The sequence below is a fragment of the Elephas maximus genome, chromosome 10, assembly GCF_024166365.1.
Source record: "Elephas maximus indicus isolate mEleMax1 chromosome 10, mEleMax1 primary haplotype, whole genome shotgun sequence".
Lineage (NCBI taxonomy): Eukaryota > Metazoa > Chordata > Mammalia > Proboscidea > Elephantidae > Elephas > Elephas maximus.
Genome location: NC_064828.1, coordinates 28,024,271 through 28,045,916, shown reverse-complemented (window position 1 = coordinate 28,045,916; position 21,646 = coordinate 28,024,271). Strand labels below are relative to the sequence as shown.

At 38.2% G+C, this 21,646-nt stretch overlaps 1 pseudogene; it reads right to left on the bottom strand.

Moving 5' to 3' along the window:
* Positions 1–15,500: 15,500 nt before the first annotated feature.
* On the bottom strand, positions 15,501–16,396 carry LOC126084612 (olfactory receptor 4K5-like; annotated as a pseudogene).
* Positions 16,397–21,646: the final 5,250 nt, after the last annotated feature.

Genomic DNA, 21,646 nt, shown 5'->3' with positions numbered 1-21,646 from the left:
CGAGTAATCCAAGCTTATTCTCATTGACTCTCCTTTGTAGGTGACTTTATTTATCCTTGGCCACTCTTAAAATTCTCTCTTTATCTTTGATTTTGGCAAGTTTGATTATAATATGTCTTGGTGACTTTCTTTTGAGATCTACCTTATGTGGAGTTTGATGAGCATCTTGGATAGATATCTTCTCATCCTTATGATATCAGGGAAGTTTTCTGCCAACAAATCTTCAAGAATTCTCTCTGTATTTTCTGTTATCCCTCCCTGTTCTGGTACTCCAGTCACTCTTAGGTTATTTCTCTTGATAGAGTCCCACATGATTCTTCGGTTTCTTCATTTTTTTAAATTCTTTTATCTGATTTTTCTTTGGATATATTGGTGCCAAGTGTTTTATCTTCAGTCTCACTAACTCTACCTTCCACTTCCTCAATTCTGCTCCTCTGGCTTTCTGTTGAGTTTTCTAGTTCTGTAATTTTAGTGTTGATCTTCTGAATTTCTGATTGCTGTCTCTCTATGGATTCTTGCAGCTTATTATATTTTTCGTGGTGTTCTTGAATAACCTTCTTAATTTCTTCAACTGCTTTATCTGTGTGTCCCTTGGCTTGTTCTGCATTTTGCCTGATCACATTCCTAATGTCTTGAAGAGCTCTGTATATTAATCTTTTGTATTCTGCATTTTTTTTTTTTATTCTGTATTTGGTAATTCCAGGAATACACCTTCATCTGGAAGATTCCTTGATTCTTTGTTTTGAGAGTTTGTTGAAGTGATCATGGTCTGCTTCTTTATGTGATTTGATATTGACTGTTGTCTCCGAGCCATCTATAAGTTGTTTATTAGTTTATTTTATGTTTGCTTAGTGTCTCCTAGCTTCTTGCCTTGCTCTATTTGGATATGCCCTAATAGGCTGCTTGAATGAGCTTTCTCAATTATTTTCGCCTTTGAAGCTCTAGCATCCTATCACCAGGTGGCTAGAGCTGTTACCAGGTATATGAGTCTAGGAGTCCATTCACTTTTCTTGTACAGATTCAGCTCAGGTATCCAGGTAGTTGGTCATCAAATGTGTCAAACAGGCTCTGTCCTACAGTCTTAGAGGGGTAGGGGTGATTGTTGTAGCTACAGGTATCTGATTGCAGCAGGGGGTCGTGCTCTGAACAAGGCAGGGGCTGATAACCATTCCCCAAGTGTCTGTGAGGAAGGCACGTCCCTGTTCCCTGGAGCAGTCAGGTGGGTGGGTTCTACAGCTGGACCCAATGCTTTTGGTTGTAAGGACTGGGAGGTACCACTTATCCTTGGACCCCTGTTGTGGCTAGGTGATGTGGGTAGAGCCACCACTCCTTAGGTCCCTGATGTGAGTAGGTGAGGACCCTGTTTAATAGGCAAAGCAGTGTCGGACATCAAACGCCCACCTCTCTGCTGCACAGCTGAAACAGTTGCAGTGTGCCAACAAGGGTCTATTTTTCTGAAATGGGCCCACACAGGGCTATGCAGGGATGGAAGGTATTCAATGTCCATGGGCCATTTGTGCCTGGACAGGATCCGTTTATGTCCTGAGCTCCCACAGTTAGTGGAGCTGGCAGATTATCTTTCCCCCATTTGTGAATTTATCCCTTCTCCAAGGCCAGGAGAATGGCTCAGGCAATGCAGCAGGACCTATCTCAGGCCCAGGGAAATCGACAGTCACTGAAGCTGGCTTGGGGGCTGGGGGTGTGGTAAAATAAATGCAAGTACTTAGCTTTTGCTGAGAACACTGTTCTTCTCTGATTTCAGAGGTCTGAGTGGGCTCTGCGGCTTGCTGTCTCTCCCTGAGGAAACGGCATCTGGAATGCTACCACCAGCCCCACTGTGGTTGCTCCAGGTAATGGTGCCTGACGGTTCCCAGTGATTCAGGTCTGGGAACTCCTCGCTGCTTCTGAACTATCTCTCCCTCACCCCTGCTGCTCAGTCCATTTTCTAACTTTGCCTTTGATGTTCAGGATTCCTAGCCTGTCATATATATAATTGTTTCACTAGTTTTTTCAGGTCTTTGTTGTAAGATGGGTCACCGGAAGTCTGACTACTCCACGATCTTGGCCCCACCTCGAGGGAATTACATTGTTAAACAGCTGCCAAACTACAACATTACTGCCAAATCACTGAAAATCATGGCCCAGCCAAGTTGACACACAACCTTAACCATCACATTCCACCCCTTGAAAACTCGATACCCATACCCATCTCTGAATAAAGACAATTATAAATTCATACTTATGCCTAACACGATACAACAAACATGGCTACAACTGAAAATGCATTAGCCCTGTTAACATCTTTTGTTTCATAAGTGAAGTAAACAAAAATATTTGATTCATACATATAAGGAGGAAATATGCATAACAACTGTAATCTTAATTTCTGCAGCTGGTCACATAGTCGTAACTGGTATTTAGAACTACCTTCTTCTACCACCTATCCCATATTCTCTTTGCCTTCAGAAGTCACCTCACCTGATTGTGGTTCTTTGACTAGTGGGGTTACCCAAACCTTCCTTCCTGAAGGGTCTGGGCTATTAGTAGTCATGTTGAAATTGGGTTGCTGTAGTTTTCTATTGACTTTAACCATAGGGCATGGTAGGACTAAGAAACTCCATAAGGGATCTCCTACATTCCAGATATACTCTTGTGTACCTCCATTATGTAATATCAGTCTGATTTCCTCTTGATAATCATGGTCAGTCACACCAGCCAATATGGTAACTCCCTTCTTTGCCTGTTGTTCCAGAGACATGAGAAGCTCAAAGTGATCAGTTGGCATTCTTAACATGTATTTCAGTGGAATCAGTGATGTGTCTCCAGGGGGGAGCATTCCTTCCTTTGGAACTAAGACTTCTAGCCCCGCAGAGTATCAGGTCATGGGTTCAGGAAACAAAAATATTGTGAGTGGGTGACTAAGGGTAGCAGTGAGTGGTGCCACTGCCATTTCCACCCCTTGATTCATGGACCTATGAATCCTGGCTATGGGAGAAACAGCACCATATATTTGACACTGGTTTAGAGTATATACAGCCTCCTGGAGAGCATTGCCCCAACCTTAAAGGTATTGCCAAATAGCTGACACTGTAATTGTGTCTTTAGAAGGCCTTTCCATTATTCTATTAAGCCAGCTGCTTCAGGATGATGGGGAACTTGGTAGATCAGTGAATTCCATAAGTATGGGCCCGTTTTTGCATTTCATTTACTGTGAAATGAGTCCCTTGATCCTAGATGATGCTGTGTGGGATACCATGATAGCGTTAAGGCAATCTATAAGCTCATGGATGGTAGTTTTGGCATAAGAATTCTGTGCAGGGAAGACAAACCCATATCCAGAGAAGGTGTCTATTCCAGTAAGAACCAAATGCTGCCCTTTTCATGATAGAAGTAGTCCAATGTAATCAACCTGCCACCTGGTTGTTGCTGATCACTTCGAGCAATGGTGCCATATAGGGGACTCAAAATACGTCTCTGTCTGGCAGATTGGGCATGCAGTGCTGGCTGTAGCCAAGTTGGCCTTGTTGAATGGAAGTCCATGTTGCTGAGCCAATGAGAACCTCTATCCCTGCCACCATTAAGCCTTTGTTCATGAGCCCATTTGAGAAATGACAGGAGTTGCTAGGAAAAGATGATTGGTTTCCATAGAACACGTCATCAAATCCACTTATTGTTAAAATCCTTCTCTGCTGAGGTTTCCTTTGGTGAGCACTCACATGAGTCACAAATATCTTCACTTCTTTGGCCCATTCAGAGAGGTCTTTCCACATATTTTTTCCCCATACCTCCTTGTCTCCAATTTTCCAATCATATTCCTTCCAAGTCCCTGACCATCTAGCCAAACCACTGGCCACACCCATGAATCAGTACACAATCACACATCTGGGCATTTCTCCTTCCAAGCAAAGTGAACAACAAGGTGCACCACTTGATGTTCTGACATTAGGAGGATTTACCTTCACCATTGTTCATCAGGGAAGTCCCAGAAGGGGCTGTAGTGTTGTCACTCTTCGCTTTCAAGTGATGCCTGCATGACGTGCAGAACCATTTGTAACCCAGGCACCAATTTCCTCTTTTTCAGTCAACTGGTCATAAGGAACTCCCCATGAAGCCATAGGTGCAGACTGGGAGATGGAAGATATTGTGACAGGAATGGAGATCATGGGCATTTGGGCCACTTCCTCATACAACTTACTTATGCCTTCTGGTCCTGCTAAGGCCCAAACTAATATACACCACTTCCATTTTATGATAGAGTGCTGCTGTGCACATCCAACTTGATGAGTCTGTGAGTCAGACAGCACCCAGTTCATGACAGGCAACTCAGGTTGCATGGTGACTTGGTGGCCCATGGTTAAGTGTTCAGTCTCTACTAAGTCCCAATAACAAGCCAAAAGTTGTTTCTCAACAGGAGAGTAGTTATCTGCAGAGGGTGGCAGGGCTTTGCTCCAAAACTCTAAGGGTCTGTGCTGTGATTCATCAATAGGGGCTTGCCAAAGACTACAAACAGCATCTCTATCTACCAGTGACACTTTGATCAACCCAGGATCAGCCAGATCATATGGCTCAATTAGCACAGTAGCTTGCACAACTGTGTGAACCTGTTGCAGAGCCTTCTTTTGTTCTGGGCCCCATTCAAAACTAGCAGCTTGTTGAAAAAGTTGATAAATAAAGTGAATAGCACACCCACATGAGGTATATGTTGCCTCCAAAATCTGAAGAGACTCATTAGGCATTGTTTGTCCATTTTAGTTGTGGGAGGGTCCAGATGCAATGACTTATCCTTCACTTTAGAAGGAATATCTTGACATGCCTCACAGCACTGAACCCCTAGAAATTTCACTGATGTGGAAGGCAACTGAATTTTTGTTAGATTAATTTCCCACTCTCCAACATGCAGATGTTTTACCAATAAATTCAGAGTCTTTGACACTTCTTCCTTACTAGATGCAACCAGAATAATGTCATCAATGTAATGGACCAGTGTGACATCTTGTGGGAGGGAAAGTCGATCAAGGTCCTTGTGGACTAAATTAAGACACAGGACTGAAGAGTTGATATATCCTTGAGATAGGCAAACGAAGGTGTATTTCTGGCCTTGCTAGCTGAAGGCAAACTGCTTCTGGTTGTCCTTCAAAACAGTAACGAAAAAAACGGTACTAGCCAGATCAATAGCTGCACACCAGGTACCAGGAGATTTATTAATCTGCCCAAGCAATGAAACTACACCTGGAACAGCAGCTGCAATTGGAGTCATCACCTGATTAAGTTTTCTCTAATCCACTGTCATTCTCCAAAATCCATCTGTTTTTTGCCCAGGCAAAATAGGTGAGTTGAATGGGAATGTGATGGGAATTACCTCCCCTACATCCTTCAAGTCCTTGATAGTGGCAGTAATCTCTACAATTCTTCCAGGAATGTGGTATTGCTTTTGGTTTACTACTTTCCTCTGTAAAGGCTTTTCTAATGGCTTCCACTTGGCTTTTACTACCATAATACCCTTACTCCACTTGCCTGGGATCCAATGTTGGGATTCTGTCAGTTGCTAAGTATATCTATTCCAATTATGGATTCTGGAACTGGGGAAATCACTACAGGATGTGTTCAGGAGCCTGCTGAAGCTACAGTGAGATGGGCATGCGATAAGACTTCATTAGTAACCTGACTTTCCTATGTCCTTTCTCTTACTGGTGGGTCAGAGTGATGTTTTTGTCTCTGGGAATTAGTGTCAGTTCACAGCCAGTATCCACTAATCTCTGAAAAGCCTGATTATTTCCTTTTCCCCAAAGAAGAGTCACTCTCATAAAAGGCTATAGATTCTACTGAAGGCTGGGAAAGATAAACAGTATACGGTTTTGGAAATGTATTGGAGGCCTTCCTCAAGCTGACCTGGCCATCCCTTCATTTTAAGTATTCCGGGTCTGTAAATTCAGTCAAGTCTGGGAATGGTTTGAGCAGCCGTGACTCTCTATTCTGGTGATTTGAGTTATACCGCTGTTTACCTGACCTAGAATTCTATCTCTTATCAGATCAAGTAAATATTTAGTAGGTTTCCTATCTATTTCACTTCTAGGGACACCATGATTAGGTAACCAATGCCATAAGTCCATACAAGTCAGGCTATTCTGATTACTGCTTTGACTCCACTGTCCATCATGATAATCACAGTCGCCTCGTCTTTGTCGATTGTGTACTGCCACTTGGCCCCTACCACCATAAGGTAAAATCAGCCCCATTGTAGTTAGTTGTCTTAATTCAGTTAGGGCAGTTCCCACTGACAAATCTGATTTACATAATATAACACTCACAGCAGTCTCCACGGATGCTGGAGCTTACTTTACAAATTTGTTCCTCACCATTGTGATAAAAGGTATATCCTCTGGGCATTCCATGTGTGGATCTGTGGGTTTAACCTGATAAACCCACCCTAACATGCCAATTTCCCTAAGCCTTTGGATACTTTCCTCCTCATTATTCTAGGGCAGGTCTGGTACTTCCATTTGATTTTGTGTAGCTACTGTGTAATCCATTCTTCAGCAACCCATCCAAATAAACTATTAGATCTTTCCCTAAACTCACTATGTGAAATACTGAATGAAGAATCTGGGCTTAGTGAGCTTATATCAATAAACTCAGACTGATCCATCTTTATGTTCCTTGCACCATTATCCCATACACTTAACAGCCATTCCCACACATATTCCCCAGGTTTCTGTTTGTACATATTAGAAAAATTTAGCAGTTCATTTGGAGTGTGGTATACCTCCTCCTGGGTCACACTTTGTACTTCATCTTTGGGGACTCACTGGAACTTAACTCTAGTTATAAGTGTAGAAGGCAAAATGGGTGGTGGGGAAGTGTTCTGAGAACATTCAGCCTTGTGTTAGAAGGATTCTGCCTCAGGTGATACTCCAGGCAATGACTCAGACAAAAGCTCTTCAGACAGAGCTGGGTTAGTCTCATTAGATAGGGTTGGGGGCTTGGCAGACAAGTTGGAGTAATCTCTTTTGATGGGAGCAAGAGGGCTGTTTCTGTTGGAAGGACTGATTCAACAGAATTCAGGAGCTCAGTGGCCCCAGCTTCGTGATTACCTGCCCATATGTCCCCATCTCAAGTTTCAGGATCCCATTTCTTCCAAATCAATGCCCTCACTTTAACTTCAGACACCTCTTGAGGTTGGGAATTCAGTTAGCATTGTAATTCAGCCACTTCTATGGTAAGACTCTGGGTTTGGTTTTCAACAATATCAGCTCTGCTACTATAAGAAATAAGGCTTTCTTTCAACGCACAAGTAGAAACCAATAGGTCATTTATGTGGTGCTTAAGGTTTGACCCTTGTCTTGAGCTCATCTCTTTCTTTCACCACTTTGTCTAGTGAAAGTAGGACCAACCAACCAGCTTCCTTATACTTCTCATTATGACAAAATCGTAGAAAGGCATCAAACATGCAGTCACCCAGAGCCTCGCCTCTCATCGATATCTAATCTGTTGGTTGTTAAATTTTGCATAATTCTATTGCCACCTCAAGCCATGGATTAACAAAGCCCTTTTTATTACTGGAAGCAGAGTCATCAAAATCATTAATACTAAGCAGATTTGAGAGCCAATTCATAAATCTCATATTTTCAATTATGTTTCTCTAGAAGCAGTTTTGCTAACAAATGTGTTAGGCTGCGTTCTCTGTTGTTGTTGTTGTTTTTAGGTGCTGTTGGGTCAGCTCTGACTCATAGTGACCCTATGCACAACAGAATGAAACACTGCCCAGTCTTGTGTCATTCTCACAGTTGTTGCTGTGCTTGTGCCCATTGTTGCAGCTACTGTGTCAATCCATCTTTTTTGTGGACCCTCTACTTTACCAAGCATGATATCATTCTCCGGTGACTGATCCCTCCTGATAACATGTCCAAAGTATGTGACATGTAGCCTTGCCATCCTTGCTTCTAAGGAGCATTCTGGTTGTACTTCTTCCAAGACAGATTTGTTTGTTCTTTTGGCATTGCATGGTATATTCAATATTTTTTGCCAGCACCACAATTCAAAGGCATCAGTTCTCCTTCAGACTTCTGTATTCATTGTCCAGCTTTCACATGCATATGAGGTGATTGGAAACACCATGGCTTGGGTCAGGTACGCCTTAGTCCTCAAGGTGACATCTTTGGTTTTCAACACTTTAAAGAAAGGTCTTTTGCGACCGATTTGTCCAGTGCAACGTGTCTTTTGATTTCTTGACTGCTGCTTCCATAAGTGTTGATTGTGGATCCAAGTAAAATGAAACCCTTGACAACCTCAGTCTTTTCTCTGTTCATCATAATTCTGCTAATTGGTCCAGTTGTGATGATTTTTGTTTTCTCTATGTTGATATATAATCTATACTGAAGGCTGTGGTCTTTGATCTTCATCAGTAAGAGCTTCAAGTCCTCTTCACTTGCAGCAAGCAAGCATAACACAGGTTGTTAAGGAATTTTCCTCCAATCTTGATGCCCCATTCTCGTTCAAATAGTTCAGCTTCTTGGATTATTTGCTCAGCATACAGATTGAATAGGTATGGTGAAAGGATACAACCCTGACACACACCTTTCCTGACTTTAAACTATGTAGTATCCCCTTGTCCTGTTCGAATGACTGCCTCTTTATCCATGTACAGATTTCTCATCAGCACAATTAAGGGTTCCAAAATTTCCATTCTCCTCAATGTAATCCATAATTTATTATGGTCCACACAGTCAAATGCCTTAGCATAGCCAATAAAACACAGGTAAATATCTTTCTGGTATTCTCTGCTTTCAACCAGGATCCATCTGACATCAGCTATGATACCCCTGGTTCCCTGTCCTCTTCTAAATCCAGGTTGAATTTCTGGCAGTTCCCTGCTGCAGTCACTTTTGAATGATCTTTGGGTAAATTTTGTTTGCATGTGATATTAATGATATTGTTCAATAATTTCTGCATTCGGTTGGATCACCTTTCTTGGGATTTGGCATAAATGTGGATGTCTTCCAGTTGGTTTGCCAGTTATCTGTCTCCCAAATTTCTTGACATAGATGGGTGAGAACTTCCAGCGCTGCATCCGATTGTTGAAACATCTCAAATGGTATTCCACCAATTCTCGGAGCCTTGTTTTTTGCCAATGCCTTCAGTGCAGCTTGGACTTCTTTCAGTACCATGGGTTCCTGATCATATGTTACCTCCTGAAATGGTTGAATGTTGACCAATTCTTTTGGGTATAGTGACTGTGTATTTCTTCCATCTTCTTTTGATGCTTCCTGCCTTGCTTAATATTTTCCCTGTGGAATCATTCAGTATTACAAATCCAGGCTAGAATTTTTTCTTCAGTTATTTCAGCTTGAGAAATGCTGAGTGTATCTCCCCTTTTGGTTTTCCATCTCCAGGACATTGCACATGTCATCATAATACTTTGTCTTTTTGAGCCACCCTTTGAAATCTTCTGTTCAGCTCTTTTACTTTATCCTTTTTTCTTTAACTACTTGATGTTCAAGAGCAAGTTTCAGAGTCTCTTCTGACATCCATTTTGGTCTTTTCTTTCTTTCCTGTGTTTTTAATGACGTCTTCTTTTCTTCATGTATGATGTCCTTGATGTTATTCCAAAATTCGTCTCGTCTTCAGTCACTAGTGTTCTCTAGTGAAGCAAAACCAATAAAGTGTATAAATATGTATATAGAGAGAGTTATATCAAGGACATGACTCACGAAGTTGTAGAGGCTGGAATATCCCAAGTCAGTGGGTTAGGCTGGAGGCTTCTTCTGACTCAGGTAGCTGTGCAGGCTGGCAGAAACAAGATTGGCAAGTCAGGCAACAGATCTCTTGCCCACAGGCTATGAAGGCTGACAAATTCCAGGATCAGCAGGCAAGATGGCAGGTAAGCAACTAGCTCAAGTTCCAAGAACCAGAGATCAGATGAACAGAAGCCAGCTGCAGGGTCCAGAGCCAGCTAGAACCTGCAAGATTTGCCAGAAAATCCATGTATAATGGATACTGGACACATCCCCAAGAAAACTCCCTTTTAGCCGATTGGCTGCTCATAACAGATCTCATTATGGAAGAGATTGCATTGTTACATAGCTGCCAAACTACATCATAACTGCCAAACCACTGAGAATTACAGCCCAGCCAAGTTGACACAACCTTAACCATCACAGCTAACTACACTCCTTGAAGCAAATTCAGCCTTGAAGGGAGATCTTAAGTGTTGCCCTCCTATGGCTAAGTAAAGTGTTGGATATTCTCTTCCTATTCTATGCTGTGGTTGTTAGGTGCTGTTGAGTAAATTTCCAACTCATAGTGATCCCGTGTGACAGAATAGAACTGCACTATTGGGTACTTTGGTTTTGTCTGGACAGAAGTCCATTTTTTCTTTGCTAATACTTATTTGTTTCTAAAACATTATTTAATCTACTTTAGTATTCATCTTTACTCTCCCAAAATGTCTGCGCTCATCAAACTTACCATCTATTGATGAAAACAGAAATGAAACAGGCAAAAGAGTGTGTTAAGTGCTACTGAGTAGATAAATACTGTCCTAGATTTGAGCCCGTAGAAGAGTTTTATAGCTTTTCATTAAAAAAGTCGTCTAAAAATGGTAACAGCTAATTTCTATCTTCACCACTTCATATATTTTTATTAAATTTTTTTTTGCCTTGTTTAACTGGCTAGGCCTTCCAATGAAATGCAGAAATTGGTGATAGAAAGCATTTTTTTTTTCTCATTCCCATTCTCAGGAGAAAAATTTCTAATATTTTATCATTAGCTATAACTCATGCTGGAAATATTTTTTAAATATCCTTTATCAGATTGGGTAATTTTCATTCTATGACTAGTTGGCAAAAGTTTCATCAGAAAATGTATTGGATATTACACAATACTGTTATGTATCTGGAAACCCTGGTGGTGTAATGGTTAAGAGCTATTGCTGCTAACCAAAAAGGTCAGCAGTTCGAATCCACCAGGTGCTCTTTGGAAACTCTATGGAGCAGTTCTACTCTGTCCTGTAGGGTCCCTATGAGTCAGAATAGACTTGACGGCAATGGGTTTGCTCTCTTTTTTTGGTTTTATTATGTATCTTTTGAGATGTTTGTATGAACTTTCTCCTTTTACTTAATATAATGATGATGTCCAAATGTAAAATCAACCTCATACTTCAGGTTTAATATTAATTTGTCATAATATATTACTCTATTTCCATACTCATACTATATTACATATAGTTTTATGTATTGTGTTTACTATTATTTTGTTTAGGATTTTTACATCTATCATGTGACAGCAATTAACCTATATATTTTTTCTCATGTCCTAGTCTGATCTTCATGTCAAATTTATGCTGACTTCATAAGTGCATTGGGAAAAAGGATTTATAGCTGATCTGCAAATTCTTTACCTATGACGTGGACATCTGGGGAGAAAAAAAATAGAAAAAGGAAAGAAAGAAGTGAACTGGTAAACCTCCTTGTAAAAATGCTAATTGGATCTCCTGATAATATTTACCTGTAGAAATATAATGGAGAATCTTCATCTATGGACTTCTTTTAGCAGTAAATCAGCATGAAATTGAGTGGATTTATTGGATAGAGCCAGCTGGACAAATCAGTAGCAGCTATGTAATTATCACAGTAAACATTAAAAAGTTTCCTGACCAAAATAATCTCGCTTTCCATAAATGATGCCATACATGCATTGTTAAGAGTATTCATCTGTTATATCTGGCTTAGAAAACATACTAAAATAATTTGAATAAACTTGGGGAGTTCTGCTGTTGGTCTCAGAATTCTTTGTGTTGCAGCTGGGTTTTGCAACTGTTTCTTTTGAATTATTAATGAATTTTGATAAAGCATAATATTTCTGATAATCTGTCCCCTTATGTTTTTCAGCCAAAAAAAAAAAAAAAAAAATGTTCCCTATTATTCTGTTCTAAAGCGTTTATGTAAAAATGATTTTGTCTTTCTTAAATGTTTCAAAGAATTCACCAGTGAAGACATTTAGACCTGCACTTTTGTTGTGCAAAGTTGTATTATGGTTCAGTCAGCAAAAAGGAACCATACCAGTGATTCGAACAGAAGAATTTAATATAAAAAATTCATCAAGTATAAAATTGCTAACTAGGTATCTGAAAGCATAAAAAAAGAACTCTAAATTATCATTGAGGTAGCAACTGTAGGAAGCAGTGCCACCCCTAAGGACTGGGGGAGAAAGAAAAGAAGTTGAATTATTGAAACTTAGCTTTTTAGAGGAGGGGCCCTATGGAGTTGAAATTCAGATCTCTTTGGAGGGAGTGAAGCTTGCTTACTGTTTCTTTCTCTGGACACAGGAGAAGCACCTTAGATCTGGGACCCAGAGTTTTGAAGATAGAGTGCCAGCTTCCTGGTGCTATTGTCTAGTTGTTCAACTGTTGGAAAAACTGCAATCTGGATTCAGATGCTTCCGGAGGAAGTGACTACTGTTGCTAGGTGGCTGTGGTGATGCTCACAGGGATAGCAAGGCAACAGAGCGCCCGCAAGGAACAAACAGGAAGGAGTAAGTAGCTTTCTCTTTTCCAACCATGCAGTCTTCCTCTAGCATATCCTATTGTCAGAGCATAAAATGGAGACAGGTGAGAAAACAGAAATGTGATTTTTATGTTTCCAGCTCCATTAGAAAGCAGAGTATCAAAGAATAGTGTTTGAGATGAGACATAATAATTGGGACAGAAAATGTTTTAATTGCAAATTCAATTTCTTTAATAAATATTGCGCCATTAAGATTTTCTTGTTTTAATAACTAGTTCTTAATAGAAAGTTTCCCATTTATGTAGAATTTAAATTTGTTGGTATAATGCGGTACATCTTGTGGAACACTGTTGCATTTATAGAGATATCTGTTTTTCATTCCTGCTATCGGTCATTTTTTCTTCTTGATCAGTCTTGTTAACATACTATTAATTTTATTAGTCTTTTCAAAGAACTAATTGTGTTTTGGTTGATTCTTTTTTATTCTTAATTTCATTAATTTTTGTTCTTATAATTTTTATTTCCTTCTACTTTTTTTTAGGTTGATGTTCTTGAGGTAGATGCTTGGATCATTAATATGTAGCTTTTCTATTTTTAGTATATGGATCTATGATGAAGTCCTCACATGCGTACCTACAGCTGAATTCCATATGGTCTATATGCTATATATTTATTAGCATTCAGTTTAAAAGGTTTTCAATTTTCCATTGTGATTCTTTCTGAAACATGAGTTACTCAGAAGTATTGATGAATAATAAGTGAAATCAAGTTCATATGCTTAGAAATCAGATGGACAGTAAGACTTTTTTTTTCTTATTTATAAGAACTAGTAATGTAAGCTAGCAAGACTGAACCATGCTGGATTTTTGTTGTATTTAGTCCATAGACGTATGGAAGGAAACCCTTAAATCACTTATGAAGAAATGACGGCTTCTGTCACTAAAGATTTATATTAATGAGCAAAGCTGAGATCATTTTATCTAGAAAATATTCTGAGGAGCTACCATATGTCCCCATACTTTTCAGAGTGATGCCTGCATGATAACATGGTTTGGGAAACATAGCTTTCTGTAAACATTTCTTGACATAGTTTGCATTTGTTGTTTTTATATTTTAGGAAATTGAAAACGAGGACTACAATGACTTCTTTGTTACATTAATTATGTTGTCTTCGTGAACCCTTCATTTATTACCATAAAGATTGATTTGCCATTATTTACTTTTTAGGTGTTAGTATAAGGATCATGGAAACCCTGGTAGCATAGTGGTTAAGAGTTACAGCTGCTAACCAAAAGGTTAGCAGTTCAAATCCACCAAGTGCTCCTTGGAAACTCTATGGGGCAGTTCTACTCTGTCCTATAGGGTTGCTATAAGTCAGATTGACTCGATGGCAATGGGTTTGGTTTGATATAGAGACCACACCACAAGAAATCATGACCACAGCTTTCCTCTGTTCATGAGATTAAAATAAAAATTAAGATATTGTAAAGGTTTGTCATACATCATCCAAAAGTATATAATATGCAATATTACACAGACAACTTTATTTTACAAAGGCCATACAATGCTGATGTAGCTGGTCTTGCCTAGTCTCACCCTACTAACAATAACACCAACTGCATGCATTATCCCTCTGCACATACTCAAGCATTATATATATATGTAAACAAAACCAAACCCATTTCTGTTGAGTGGATTCCGACTCATAGCAACCGTATAGGACAGAGTAGAACTGCCCCATAGAGATTTCAGGGACAGCTTGGTGGATTTGAACTGCTGACCTTTTGGTTAGCAGCTGTAGCTCTTAACCACTATGCTACCAGGGTTTCCATATATATGTGTGTGTGTGTGCATGTATAAAAACATGTATATGTTCTATTTATTTATTTATTTATTTATTTTTAATGTGCAGTAAGAGCTTCCTTAGAGAAAAGAAAGTTGATTAGGTATCTAGCTGAGAGCCATACAGCAAATATCTGAGCCCTGCAGTGAATGAACACAGACAATTTCATTATGCTGTTGTTATTGCTTGTTTCTCCTTGACTGTCTTCTCATCAGTTTAAATTTCTCTTACATTCAAGCAAGGCAGCCTTTCCTACCTTTACAGCTCCCTTTTCTGATTTATTTATGTGAGATAAAAATGTAAGCACAAAATTTGTTTATTAACATGAGAGAAAAAATTGTATTTCAAAGGATTTTCAACGGCTCTTGCTGTGCATTTAAGGAAAGTCTTTCAAGAGAAACTCAACCTTTGAAAAATGGCTAAGACTTGAATGCTTGAATTAAAGGGATTATGCTTGTGGAGTACAGGTGCAATTGCACTGTGGTTAAAGTCATCTATCTTTTTTTTTCTAAGTGGATGCTGATCACTCAAATATCTTTAGTATTTTCTCTAATTAAGTTAGGCCAGAGTGCATCAATAAAGTGTTTTTAAAAACAAACTAACATCTGGGAATGCTCCTAGTTTACAAATACGAATGGGGCATTATTTCTTGGTCAGTTTACAGGTCAAGAATGACGAAATTAGGGTGAATAAAGATTTTCTATTTACATGAGAGATCTAAAAATTATCCCTCAAATCCATATGAGGACTTATCACTCTCTTTAGGGCTTTTTTTTTTTCAATTTAGATTTCCCCTTACTTTTTTTTATTTTGCATGTGCATATTTTTTGAAAATAATTTACATATTTATTATTTTTTATTGTACTTTAGGTGAAGATTTAGAGAGCAAATTAGTTTATCATTAAAGAATTAATGCACATTGTTTTGTGACATTGGTTGCCAACCCCACAACATGTCAACATTCTCCCCTTGTGGACCCTGGCTTCTCTGTTACCAGCATTCCTGTCCTCTCCTGCCTTCTCGTCCTTGCCCCTGGGCTGGTGTGCCCATTTAGTCTTGTTTTGTTTTATAAGCCTGCCTAATCTTTGGCTGCAGGGTGAATCTTAGGAGTGGCTTCTGTACTGAGTTATTATTTCTAGTTCATTTTGCAGGTAAAATCATGGCCAAATTAGAGTGAATAAAGATTTCCCGATACATGACAGATCTGTAAATCTGATGGTGTTTTTATTGTCCTTATTTCTCAGTGTGTAAAATGGCTGGATTCAGGAGAGGTTTTATTACTGTGTAAAACACAGCAAGAAACTTGACCAATGAAGTGATGCTGAATGGCCACAGGGAGATGAAGATGCAGGGTCCAAAGAACACCACCACCACTATGATGTGAGAAGTACAGATAGAGAGTACCTTTGATGTCCCATCCTTAGTGCAAAGGCAAACAGTTAATAAGATACAGTACATTAGCAAGAGAATGAAGCAGGTTTTTGCCAAGACACCACTGTCGGGATTTATCAATATTCCAGGGGTGTGTATTCATACAGGCTAGTCTGGTCACCAAAGGTATATCACAGAAAAAGCTGTCCACTACTCTGGGTCCACAGAATGGCAGTTCCAGAATCATTGCCATTTGATTTATAGCATGCTGGAAGTCAATGATCTATGATTTCAACAGCTGGAGCCACTTGTCTGTCCACGATGCTGGTATAATGGAGTGGCTTGCAAATGGCTACTTAACAGCCATATACCACTGTCACAAGAAGCACCATCTCAACACCTACAAATAAATGCACACAGAGTGTCTGGCTCATGCAGCCCCTAAAGGAGGTTGTCTTATTATGATTTCGGAAGTCTGTGATTAGTTTGGGGTCAAGAGGAAGTACATGGGGGAATGGAGCTGAGGGTCAGAGATGATCAAGAGCACAACAAGGATGTTGCCCACAACAGTTATTAAGTGGAGTATAGAAAATGGCAGTAAGAGGAAGCTTTGGAGCTTCCTTGAATTACAATGTCCACTGAAAAGAAACAAAAACACCACAGATTGATTTGCTTCTTCCATTTACTTTAGTTTGCTGTGATGTGATCAAATGAGCAGAGATGAACTGAGAACTTCTAGAATTGAAAAAAAGATTTAATGTTCAGGTGTAAGAGGGCAGACAAAATTTTCTCATACAGAAAATTGAAATCTTGCTCAAAATTGTGAATTAACTATTTCTTGAAAAGGTCATAGTCTTGCGACCAAGAAGGGGCGCTAACTAAGTTTACGAGGGCAAGTCAAAAACATTATCCATTGGAAAGACAGTTTTTATGGGTATCAAAAAAAAAATACTCTGATTAAAAATATAAGTAGTATTGTTCTCCTTAAACAATTTCTCTGTGACTTGAATGCATCTCTCCTGCAGGGAATCACAAGGACCGGTATTGATTTCTGAGCTCTAAAATATATTCAGAAACTCTTTTACTAGAATTGATCCAATGCTGTAATCTAATGCTACAGTTCTGTTACAAAACATGCTTCTTAGAAGTAGTAAATCAATTGCTAAATGGAAATGTGTGGTAGATGGAATTGAACCAATGTCTACAGCAAACACTGAGAAAGAATACACATTTCTAGTATAAGATACTGTCTTGCATTTTGAATCTTCTTGTGAGACGCTATTTCCACAAAACTATAATACCTTGGCCTGTGAAATGCTAATTCTTACATATATTCACTGGTCCTTGGCCATCCCTGGCAAGAAGAAGCACTTTTTTTGAAGCTACCATAAATGACAGATATATGAAAACTAATTTTATTCTTAACTGTCCTTCCTGGGATAAAATATAAATTCTCATTTCATTTGTCCTTAGACACTTTAGCTGTATTATTTTAATTCACATATGAGAAAATATTTTTTCTCTAAGCCAGAAAGCCAAATCATTCTTTCTTTTTTCATTTCTTCCCTCCATTCCTCCCAGCCCTTCGTTTCTTTGCTCCTGTTTATATCCCTATTTCTCCTGTTACATTTTCAGTAAATGTAACCTGAGAGATTAAAAGTTGACTAGCACATATTACATTCCAGGTGCTGTACTAAGTACTTTAGAAACTATCTGTTTTAATCATTAAAGATTTACTGCCATTTTACAAATGAGAACACCTGATTTCCCAAGTCATACAGACCTATTGTGATATAACTGGAGTATAAACTGAGGCTTGTCTAACTTCAAAGCCTTCAAAATAACTTCTTTATTAGAGATAGCTTATGGTAAGAACACTGGTTTTGAAAAGACTAAGAAAACAAGATTTTTGAAATAAATAATTTATTTATGAAGAGATAATTCACACACAAAGAAATGTACATGCCTCAAAAGATAAGACATTTATGTTTATATAAAAATCAAATTTTGTATTTTTCTTTTTTTAACTGTTGAAAATATACAGCAAAACATATACCAATTCAACAATTTCTTCATGTATACAAAAATTAATCTCAGTTTTTGTCTTCAAATTGGAATGTACTTAATCCCATTAATCAAAATGACTGAGATATTCTTCTATTTATCCCTTTAATCCAATGGTAGAACAAGGCAAAATCCAAAAATAATTAGAAAATACCAGCAAAAGGCAGAGGGCCAGTGAAAACAGCTCTTCCCCAACCTGGGTGTCTGGGAACTCCTAAGATTGTAGAAGGGCAGTGCTTTTATTAGTTGTTGTGTGAGACTTCGTGTAAGGAGTCCAGAAGTCCCAACAATTAGTCGGGAGTGAAAATTCTTTATCTTTCCTTTAAACACATCAACCAAGTAGCACGTGCAGTACTCTAAGCTTAACAGGTATGTATAAAAAATAATACAGCAAAGAAAAAAAAAAAAAAAGAACAACTTAGTCTTAAATTTGGGAGATATTAAGAATGAAAACTTAAAAAATCAGATAGTTTGGGACATACTTACCCTGCACAGATCATGTCTGAAACCAAATTCTTCATTGCTGTTAAGTCTTCCAAACCAAAAAACAAACCCATTGCCCTTGAGTTGAGTCCAACTCATAGTGACCCTACAGGATAGAATAGAGCTGCCCCATAGAGCTTCCAAAGAGCACCTGGCGGATTCAAACTGCTGGCTTATTGGTTAGCAGCCATAGCACTTAACCACTGTGCCACCAGGGTTTTCTGTTAAGGCTTATTCTATCTTAAATCTGAATTGAAGTCCAATTTATATTTGCTGTGACCTGGGTTAGTGAGTGTGCATTCTCCTCATTGTAGCATGTATACACTGTGAAGAGTAGCCTCTGGCCTGGGAAGAGTTCCACCTCTGTGTTTTAAGTAGGGCCAAGTATTTAGAACAACTTTTTAAATCATGCTCCTCAGGGTTAACTTTCCCCAAATTGAGAGCATCATCTACTAATGTGCCATTTTCCTAGCTAAAGTTAGATAAGTTAAATACAGCTAACAAAGATTACTAAAATATAATAAAAGGAAGTTTAAAGTATTTTTCTATTTTTATGTTTGTTAAGAGTGTAAGACTTTCTTCTTTTTGTTCTGCATCTACCATGTCGTGAAATTGAGCTCAGATGTCAGTTCTAGTCCTAACAGAAGTTAGATGAGTTACGTAGATGAACAAGTGACAGCCAGCTGATCACAGTCTAATTTAATAAGATTAGAACAACTTATCAGATGTATCTGGAGCAAATACTGAAGACCCACTTCTTCCATCCTTTCCCATTCTTATCTGGTTCTTGGAGGTAACAACTATCAAAAACTTGGAATGTATCTTTCTATCACCCTTCTTATAGTGATAAATGTGCATATCAGCATAATATGCCATTGGAGTGTTTTTTTTTATTATTGTTTGAAGTTTTGATTTTAAATAAATCAGATGTGAAAAACTATTGTTAAATTTCCATTTCTTTTCTTTCTCCTGTCTCTGCCTCTCTCCTCCTTCGTATCTGTTTTCCCTTCTCCCTCTCAATCTTTGATTTACTGCTTTTATTTCTAGATCTCAAAGTATTTAAATGAATTTATTCACTCTACCAGACAATACTGTGACTTGAATCTACTGCTCATAAACATCTCAATCTGGGTCATAAAATATAGTCATTTTTGTGGTATGAAACACTTTTCAGGCACTATCCATACAATCAAGATAACCTATAGACCCATTTACATATGAAAAAACTGGTTAAAAGAGGCTGATTTTCCCAAGTCACACAGATAATAAGTGAAGGACCTAGAAGAGGTAGCATGTGGGGATGAATGTTGGTTTACAGGAAAGTTTGTTTTGTATGAGGGAGCATACGATTTCTCTGGGTCTTGGAAAGCAATAAAATCTTTGCAATGCAGCAAGGTAATTAAAAATTAAATTCTACCTTTTAAGCGTACATTTCTGCAGTTACAGACACCCATTTGTGTAATGCCATACCATCAAGATATAGAACAGTTCCATTATCCCTCAAATTTGTTTACTTTATTGTTAACTGCTCCTCCCAAGCAACCACTGATCTGATTTCTGTCTCTGTAGTTTTACCTTTCCCAGAAGGTAAAAAAATGGAACTATACAGTAGGTAGCCTTTTGAGTCTGCATTTTTTAACTTATTATAATGCACTTGAGAGACATCCACTTTGTAGCATGTATCAGTAATTGCTTTTTATTGCTAAGTAGTATTCCATTGCATGGATGTGTCCCAGTTTGTTTATCCACTCCTCATTGAAGGATATTTAAGCTGCTTCCAATTTTTATTGATTAAGGATAAAACCACTATAGACATTCATGTACAGTTTTACGTGTTAAAATAAATTTTCATTTCACTTTACTAAATACCTAAGAATAGAATTGCTAGGTCATGTGGTTAATCACACAGGTAATGAAATAATTCTTGTTAAGAAATATTTCCCAAAAAAGAGGAAATAAATAGCTAATAGCCACATGTAAAGATGTTTGCTGAGTGGCCTTTGTTCTAGACTCCAAAGTCCCAACAATTAGCTAAAACCCGGTAAACCAGTGCCTTCGAGTCGATTCTGACTCATAGCAACCCTATAGGACAGACGATTAGCTAGGAGAAGAAATTCTCAGTTTCTGGTATCTATGGAAAACTTCCAGGAAGTTCCATCAAGTATCTCTAGAAAGTTAATATTGAAATACTGTGAAATTTATTTTAAATGTGAGAAAGGAAGGGAGTAAGGGAGAAGTTGAGAAATTATTATACAATATAAAAAATATCTTGCAATAGAAACCTCATTGGCTGAGGTCAGATTCTTCCGCATATATAAAGCTTATTCTAAATTCTAACTAAAGCCTGAAATGTAGTCAGAATGCAACAGAACAATTAATATACTTTCTGTTCAGACAAGTGTTTATGGAAAAGTGTTCTCCCAGTGTGGATTATATTTGTTGTAGAGCATGACTTCTGTGGGGGGAAACTTTTGATCTCCGTGTTGTAGGTAGAACAAGGCTTATACACAGATTTGTTCCTTGGGGACTTTTAGGTTTCAAGTATTCTTGAATGTAGAGCCTCACCTGATAGCATGTCTTTTATCAAAATCAGAGCCAAAGATATAGAGTGAATTCAATTATAAAGATTCTAGCAATGGAAGTAGAGTTTTATAATGTTCTTTGGTTCACCTGTTCAGTCTTAACTTGATTCTGGTGTATAGCTGTAGTTTGTATATTGGAACTAAGCTGTCCCTTCCAGTCCCAGCAAAAGTAAGATGACTTGTGCGGGTAGTTGGTTATGGCTAGAGGTGGCAGCTGATGATATAAGCTGGTCATCATGCCAATGACTGAATGACCAACCTTGAACTGCTGGTTTTGTGGGGCTTGTTGAAAGCAGAGGAGTCCCTTTTAACACAATTATGATAGTAAATTCTCTAAGAGTGAAAAAGCGTTATTAGCATTTCTTTAAGAAACAAAGCGCTATTGGGAGGCTACCATTTACTTTATAGTTATTTATAAAATATTATGTGAATTTAGTCCCATCACATAAAATACTGCATGAATGTTTCAAGAAATTCAGATGTATGCAAAGCAACTATAAACCTCACCCTTCATTTCCCTTCTTCTCTTCCTATTCTTCTCACTAGAAATAATAGGTGTTTACAGTTCAAAATATATTGATTCGGTCTTCTTTCCATAAAAGTATATAATTTTGTACGTATGTACAATTAGACATATTTGTGGATATCCTATTTGTTTTTTGCATATATAGGATATGGAAGGCTGCATTTTCGTTCTAATTTATTTGGTATAAAATTTTATTTTCCTTCAGATGTAGTGGTTGCTTATAAAGTATATTTTAAGTGTTCTGTAGTTAGATAGCTAGAATTTGTTAAAAATATGC